The following is an 8,842-nucleotide window of genomic DNA, read 5'->3' as shown; positions in this document are numbered from 1 at the left end:
CTACTTATGTGAGCCAATGCTTGACTTGTTCTAGAGTAAAGGCAGAATATCAAACGCCTTCAGGTTTACTTCAACAACCAGAAATACCTGAATGGAAATGGCAGCAGATATCAATGGACTTCATCACTAAGTTACCTAAAACTCCTAGTGGGTTCGAAACTATTTGGGTAATAGTCGATAGATTGACTAAGTCCGCTCATTTCTTACTGATTAAAGAGAACGACAAGATGGAGAAGTTGATTAGAGTTTATCTTAAGGAAATTGTTAGATTGCATGGAGTTCCAAGTTCTATTATTTCTGACCGAGATAGTAGATTTATTTCACGATTTTGGCAATCTCTACAAAAATCCTTAGGAACACGTCTAGATATGAGTACAACTTACCATCCACAGTCTGATGGTCAGAGTGAGAGAACCATTCACACTTTAGAAGATATGCTCCGAGCCTGTGTAATTGACTTTGGAAATGGATGGGATACTCATTTACCATTAATTGAGTTTTCCTACAACAATAGTCATCACACCAGCATCAAGGTTGTACTGTTTGAGTCTCTTTATGGATGAAAATTTCGTTCCCCAATATGTTGGGCAGAAGTTGGAGATACGTAAATGGCCAGAGAACATATAGGTGGTACCTTATGTTCCAAGCTAGAAATAACCAACGAGACAACTGAAAAGATCGTGCAAATTAAGGATCGATTAAAGTCTGCATGTGATCGTCAAAAGAGCTATGCTGACGTAAGGCATAAACCTTTAGAATTCCAAGTTCGAGATGGAGTAATGTTAAAGGTCTCTCCTTGGAAGGACGTGATTCGATTCCGGAAACGAGGCAAACTAAATCCACGGTATATATGGCATTTTGAAATTCTAGCAAGAATTGGTTTTGTCGCATACCAACTCAAGTTGTCTCAAGAGCTAAGTAATGTACACAATGTTTTTCATGTATCAAATCTCAAAAGATGTCTATCCGATGACACTCTTGTTGTACCTCTCAACGAGATACAAGTCAATACCAAACTCAACTGTGTAGAAGAACCTGTCGAGATCATGGATCGAGAAGTCAAATGATTAAATCAAAGTCGTATTTCCATAATGAAAGTTCGATGGAACTCTATACGAGGACCTAGATTTTCTTGGAAATGTGAAGATCAGATGAAACAAAAATCCCAACTCTTTAAAAAAAACCCCATCCACAACATAAATTTCGGGACAAAATTATTCTAACGGGGGTAGAATGTAACGCCGGTCAAAATAGGTCAATAAACAATCACATGTGATTATGTCAATTAGGTAATGTGATTTCGTCAAACTAGTAATGTGATAAACCTACTATGTAATTCATGTTAAAGTGTGAAATTTCATACATAATTTATGATACAACTCAAAGTATACTTCCATACGATTTCAAAAATATAGAGAATGTCCAAATCTGACTTCGCGTGAAGAAGTTATGATAAACCGAACACTATAAATATCTATAATAAGAGGAATTTAACATAGACTTATAATTAGCAATTGGAGTCTGAAAGAGAGTTGTAGTACTCGTAAATACCTATGCGTGGATATAATGAATGTCAAAAACGGAGTTCGCATGCAAAAGTTATGGCCTTCCGAAGATGCAGGTGTCAGAAACCCTAATTTGACTGAACTCATGATGTGAGCACCAAAAATTCACAACGTGAGAAGTCAACAGACACTAATCGGAGCTAGAAAACACACGTTAAGGATATGGGATGACTCATGGAAGTTCACGACATGAACCTATCATGTTCACGACGTGAATGGCCCCAGAACACCCTATAAATAGCGATCAAAGCTTATTCAATACTTACACCTTCTCCTTTCATTCTCTCTCATTTCCGAAGGCTGTTTTCCTTCCAAGCCTGACTACAATGAGTCTCTGATCGTTTAGATTCTATAGATCATGCTACTATGGTGAGTTTCACTGCCCCATTTTCTAATATTTTCGGGGGAAAACACATGCTAAATATTGTATATACATCACTATTATGTCTATATGATGGTATATTAGTATCAACGTAGATAGTTATATTAACCAGGATATAGTTATTCTAAATATAATATTTTGAATATATACAACTATTATCAACTTGTTAGCATGTTATTATACTAATGTAGATCTTGAGTTATACTTAGGATTCAATATATATGTTGTGTGCGATATAGTTCCGAAGTTATATTTGGAAGTTCTATATGTTAATTTATAAAGTATGTTGCTATTATTGGTTTTATGTCAAGATAAAACTTGGTATGCTATATGTTGTTATTGTTAGTTTTATGACAAGATACAACTTGGTATGTTATATGTTGTTGTTGTTATTGGTTTTAAGTCAAGATAAAAACTTGGTATTACTTCAAGTTATAGCTGTTATACTGCCTAAATATTATGAAGTTAGGAGTAATGTTTAAAAGCATAGTCTAGTAACTTAGGGTTTTAGAAACGAAAATGCTTTGGTTGTTAGAGCTATAGTAAGCCGTTGAAGTCTACATGAGTAATTGTATTCATCAACTAAGATTGGGGATCTTAGTGGAAGTCCTCTGACCTGTAATCGTGAATCCCGTGTGAGCGAGGAAGTCGTGTATGAATAAGATATGGGTTAACGACCCTACTTGTGGTTGTTAATTACAACCCAAACAAGCGAGTGACGATCCGCTCCTTTTATTTGTTATTGTTCCGGCTTCGATGAGGCGTGCAGTATTGTTTCTCATGGTAAATCATAAGTGTATTGTTTTTCATGGTAAATTATGAGTGTGTTTTGTCAGAGGTTTTGTATTCAAGCAGCGGTTACAGGCTAATGGTAGCAACTTGTTAGAAACATTGTACTTCGTCGTTATACAAGTATTGGTGTTAAGTATAGGTTTCCCTACTTATACCCTAGGTATTACTTATATTAAGCAGATAATTATACCTAGCACACATACTCGTATATAATTGAAATAGATTTATACGTAGAATTTTTACTCGTATAGAATTGAAATAGATTTACGTAATGTTTTTACTCGTATAGAATTGAAATAGATTTATACGTAGCGGTTTAACTCGTATAGAATTGAAATAAGATTTATACGTACCAACTTAGTTTGTATGGAATTACAAACATTTATATTTATAATATATCTAAGACTTATAGGTATATGCTTATTTGGTAAGTAAACCATTAATGCTAGGATATATATACTAAATGTTTGAGAGTCAAAATGATACTTTCAAAACTAAACTTTTGAACTCAGAAAAAGTGTTATTTTTATATGGAGTCAAAACTGGTGAACTCACCAACTTTATGTTGATGTATGTTTTTAAATGCATGTGTTTTCAGGAAGTTGATAACTATGATACGAGAAATGACATTACACCGCCCCGTGTTTCCGCCGACGGCCGGGGTGTGACACTAATGACCCTTTAAATAGGGTACAAAACCACAGAAATTAGGGTTTCATTTTCCAGCTCCTACTCGTCGAGTCAAGGTCCTCCGACTCACTGAGTAAGTCTAATAATCCATGCGGTATAACCCGCCTCTACACGACGAGTTGGGGCAACCAAATCATCGAGTAGGTCCATAAACACACACACACACACACACACACATATATATATATATATATATATATATATATATATATATATATATATATAAGGTTTTATAACTTATACCTGGGAGTCGGGGTGTTACATGTTCAACATAAGCAAAACTTAGGTATTATCAAAAACCAATTCGCAAAGAGAGACAATCAAATACTTAAAACATTCAAAAACGCATAGTTAATAGAGGCCTAAAAAATCTCTATATGAAAGTGCAGTATATAACCATATGGTGCGCCAAAGAAATGCTCCTTTTATAATGAAGTTTCCTTCGAGTTCCATGCAAATGAACATCAAATATCAGAGATTCAAGTAAAAGCAATTACAACTAAAAAGGCAATGAGAGAAGAACATATATAGACATGAAAATAGTCAAAAAGATTTGTTCTTGTGTAATACAATATACGGATGTAGATACGTATCACATCAATCTGTTGTCAACCTCAGCTCTATTCTCCTTCTGAAGCTCCTCTTTATACTCCTCAAAACTCCCCTCAAACTTGTCCACAATCCCATTATCCACAACCCAAATCTCACTATTCTCTTTATCATCACAAACCCTAGAAATTAACCTCGAGTCATGACTCACAAGAACAACCCCACCACTAAGCTCATCAAGCGCATCCGCGAGTGCATCAATACCCTGCATATCCAAACGATTTGTCGGCTCATCAAGCAAGAAAATATGCGGTTTTGACATCGAGATCGATGTAAAAACAACACGTGCTTTTTGTCCCCCTGGCAATTTAGCAATTTGTGTCGGATAATTATGACTTGGCAACCCAAATTTACCAAGTTTAGCACGAACCGCTTCTTGCTTGGTAAACCCATCTTGTTCCGGATGTAACCGGAGTAGATACTGAACCGGGGTTTCACCCGTGGTCAACAATTCAACAAAATGTTGCGAGTATCTCTCGATTATTAGCTTCTGACTTCTCCTCACTTCACCTTCAGTCGGATTCAAATCACCTACAATCGTGACATGTGTCCTCATATCAATCCGAGCATCCTCATCAGATAAATGAAAATTGTCTCTTTTCTAGCCAAAGAACAACCCTTAGCTCAAGATGGTTTGTGGGTTCATCTAGTAATAATGAAGTGGGTTGCACAAAAAGGGCATGAGCCAATGAGGTACACATACGCCACCCACCACTGAACGATCTTGTGGCATGAATTTGCATAGCTTTTGTGAACCCTAACCTAGCAAGAATCTTGGAAGCTTGTGCTTCAGTAGCATCTGAACCCATTATCTGTAACTTTTTGTATAAATCAGCGAGTTTTTCTCTGGAATCATCGACTTTATTTCCATTTTTGCACTCAGGTGATTCTTGTCTTAGCTAAACAACTCATCATTTGCTGCAACTATAGCTTGAAGGGCAGTTTTTTCATCACCAACTATTTCTTGTTCAACTAAAAGAATGTCTATGTTCTTGGGAACATGAATCTTTCTCCAAGCTAGAAGCTTTAAGAGAGTTAACTTTCCCTTTCCGTTGGGTCCCACTAACCCGTATCTCTTTCCATGAGAGATTTTCACATATGTATTTTTCATCAACTTTTTTTAACAATCCAATCTAGGTATTCCATTATTAACCCTCAAGTATTTCATTTTTGGCAAAAAGGATCATTCCGTACATTGGGCGTACATTTAGGTACGCTTAGCGTACGCGTGTGTGCGCATCGAGTGGTTGAGGCTCGTACGTTAGGCGTACGAGCAGGTACGTGGGGCGTACGTGGAAGATGACTAAAACCCTAATTTCTTGACTTGCAGCTTATTTAAACAACCTTATATCATTTGGACCAAACCCTAATCAGCCTCCATAGCCTCATTTTGTCCTTAAACCCTTTTTTGCAAGAACTTGTGAGGTTTGAGCTTAAATATGTGTTTCGTGACTTTTCTAGAGGATGTTTAAGAAAACAAAGGTGGTGACCAAGCCTTGGATGTAATTGAGCTTCTTGATCCTACGTCTAGTTCATCTTGAGGAACTTGTAGAGGTAAAAAGTCATGACCTTGCCATCTCTTTTGCTAGATTGAGTAAGGGTTTTGTTATGAAGTCATTTTTTGTTCTTGGACCCTTTCTTGTGAGTTTAGAAACTCCAGAGACTAGGATTGTTAGATCTAATCTCCATGAGCATGCTTGATGTATAAAGATGCCATCTTGAAGGTTGTATTGAGACCATGCATGAATATAAGGTCTCAAAAGTGGTCTTAATGGGAGAAATGAAGTATTGGGGACCCATGTGGCATGCAAGGGCATAAAATTGCCAACTTTTTGTCCTAGTACATCTTAATAGACTCATATATGAAGTTAGACATTGAGTTCTTAAGCATTAAGCACTTAAAAGACTTTTGTGCATGGACGGTTTGTACGTTGGGCGTACTATGCTGTACGTTGTGCGTATAACCCCTTAGCTCAGTACGCTAAGCATACAGAAGAGGTATGTTGGGCGTACACTCTCAGGAAGTCTTGGGCCTTAGGTGGATTTCGAACCTTTGGGCCCTAAGTGTTTGGGCTTGAATTTTTCATTTAGGCCAAGGTTGGCATGTTGGGCCTTTTGGGCCTTGTGGCCCAATGTAGAATTGGATTTTAATGCTAGGCCCATTAGTGAAGGAAAGGCCTTTAGGGCATTATGAAGGGACTTGGACTTAGAACTTTTAGGCTCATGTTTAGGTTATGCCATAATACTAACTAGGATTACTTATATATTGTTTAGTGTAAGATTTTGGGCTAGTAGTCGAGTAGCTTTTGTCTTTAGCAGACTGAGGTGAGTCTTCTCACTATACCAATGGGTCGAAGGAACCAACGCCGACCCATTACTTGATATGAGACTTCTATGGTTGAATATGCAATGGTTTCTTATTTGGTATGTATTGATTTACGTAAAGACCATAGGAGTGCCCATGGTACTTTGTACGACCATGAGGGGGAGCCCATGACCCTTGGGTATAAGACCATAGGGGTAGCCCATAAGATACCGGTTAAAGACCATAGAGGGAGTCAGTGGCAGATTTATGTGTATATGTGCATGGCATTATGTGGCTATGTTCTTTGTGTATTTTGGGAAACTCACTAAGTGTGTGCTTACAGTTTTGTTGGGTGTTTCATGTAGTTTTGGTTCTAAGGGCAATGGTCCAACTTGATGGCACAACGTGCACTCTCTAGTATTTCCGTACTAGTTTTTTCGGATACTCTGATCTTTTGAACAATGGGTTATGTAATGGGATTTTTGGAAAACGACTATGAATGAGATCTCTAATTATTAAATGAAAAAATTTACCTGGATTTTGGGCTGTTACAAGTTGGTATCAGAGCCTTGGTTTGAGGGATTCAGGCACACTCTCGGGTGTGTTAGAAATCAAACCGAGGAAATGGTTGTAACAACTGGAAAATCATGGATCAAGCAAGGTCTAAATTGTAACTATGTATAAGTGAATCCATAACGTAACTTTGTTGCAATAAAACTTTGAAAGCCAAAAGGGCATTATTTGTATAAGTAAATATATATGCTTTGAAAATCATACTTGTAAGGGACTTTAAAAGTCAAATAGATAGAGCATAAATCACGAATTACACTTTGGTTTAAAGATTTTGGCCTAGGACCCCAAGATCGTGGGATTCCGGTTGACACATGGGTCGAAATCACATGTGATTTCAGTTTGCTTTAATACCGAAATCAAAATGTGATTTCGGCTGATGCATTGGCCGAAATCACACATGATTTTGGTGGTTTCCTAGTGAGTTTTCCGTGGGAAAAGTAGATAAAGGGGTTGACTTCTTGACTTGATATTTCACCCTTTTCCAATAAGAATTATTACCCAACGGTTATCAAGGTAATTGTCCAGCAAACAACCAAGCAGATATCCCATCACTTTCTTTATTTATCTAAGGCCGAAATCACCCCGTAAATCATCCACCATTCACATACTACCTTTTGTTAACTCCATTTCCTCTCAAAGAATCAAGTCTATATCTCCCAAGTTCAAATCCTCCAACACTATAAATAAAATTACATTTAGTGGCACAAGTTTTTAGTGGCAAAATATATTTGTGCCGCTATAGGATGTGTTTTAGTGGCACTTATTTTGTTGTGACACTGTAGACTTTAAGAATCAATTTTTTTTGGTTCCCTCCTATTTTTTCCACTTTTACTCCTAAATATTTTTAGATACCAAAAAACAAAATGTTTAGGGCAAAATTGATAGCTAAATCTCGTCCACCATTCTCCTTCGTCGCTCACCCCTGTTACCTTCACCCACTTATTGCCAATACTTGTCATCACTCAATCACCATCGGTCCCTCGTCGCGGTTGTCACCTCTAACACCGGCGATTGTGTTAAAAGAAGCCACATCAGGAGTTGGGATACGCCGGTGACCACCTTTCAACGAAATCATTTGTTTTCCTGTCTCATCTATGTTTAGCTTCCTTCATCTACTCTCGATCCTTATGGTATATTTGGAGGTATGATTAGATTTTTTCACAGATTACCTGATTGGATTATTAACTGTAATTGTTGATAGGGATTTAACGAAATCGAGAATTAGGTAAATCAAACATGGATTATATATTGGCGTTTGACTAATCTGTGTGTATATGTGTCGACTTTTGACTAATTTGGGTGAATATGTGTGTTTGTTTGTTTTCCATGTTTTTTGAACTTGAAACTTTAGGAATTCAATTGTTTTTTCAAACGAAGGTAACATTGGTAGACTGCAAAAGAGATCAATTTTCTCTAATTTATGGCTTTCTTCTCAGTTTGAAACTTAATTTGTATCTTATGGGACATGAACTAGCGCAATTGGACTGGTTTGGTTTGTATGCCTTTGAATCGAGGAAACATGGTTTGTTGATTCATGATTTTTGGTTTGCTGGAGCTCCCATTTAGGTATAGACTTAACCCTTAATTAGCTACGAGTAGAGTACCCTGAAATTTAAGAATGATAATGTGGAATTGAGCATGTGATATTTAATATAATACAAAAGGAGAGACATAAAATGTTCAATTGTACGAGATGGAGAAGCTAGAAGAAGAAGATAAAAGGTCTATTCAAGTAGCAGCTTCATGCAACACTGGCAATGTATTTATCAAATATGAACCATAACGTGTAGTTTCATGCATGATATTCATATCTCATATTGAAAATATTTGCTACTATTTTGAAAAGTGACTTCAAGATTGAAGTAGTGTAAAGTTCAACTATTTTGCATGTTAATGTTTTTTATCCTACGAGTATTTTTTTAATTG

At 36.8% G+C, this 8,842-nt stretch overlaps 1 pseudogene; it reads right to left on the bottom strand.

Annotated features, from left to right (window-relative positions):
- Window positions 1-4,021: 4,021 nt before the first annotated feature.
- On the bottom strand, window positions 4,022-7,991 carry LOC111881619 (ABC transporter F family member 4-like; annotated as a pseudogene).
- Between the last annotated feature and the right edge of the window lie 851 nt (window positions 7,992-8,842).

This window comes from Lactuca sativa, chromosome 7 (assembly GCF_002870075.4).
Source record: "Lactuca sativa cultivar Salinas chromosome 7, Lsat_Salinas_v11, whole genome shotgun sequence".
NCBI classification, from domain to species: domain Eukaryota; kingdom Viridiplantae; phylum Streptophyta; class Magnoliopsida; order Asterales; family Asteraceae; genus Lactuca; species Lactuca sativa.
The sequence above is the reverse complement of the archived record's forward strand: the minus strand, read 5'-3'. Positions and strand labels throughout refer to the sequence as shown.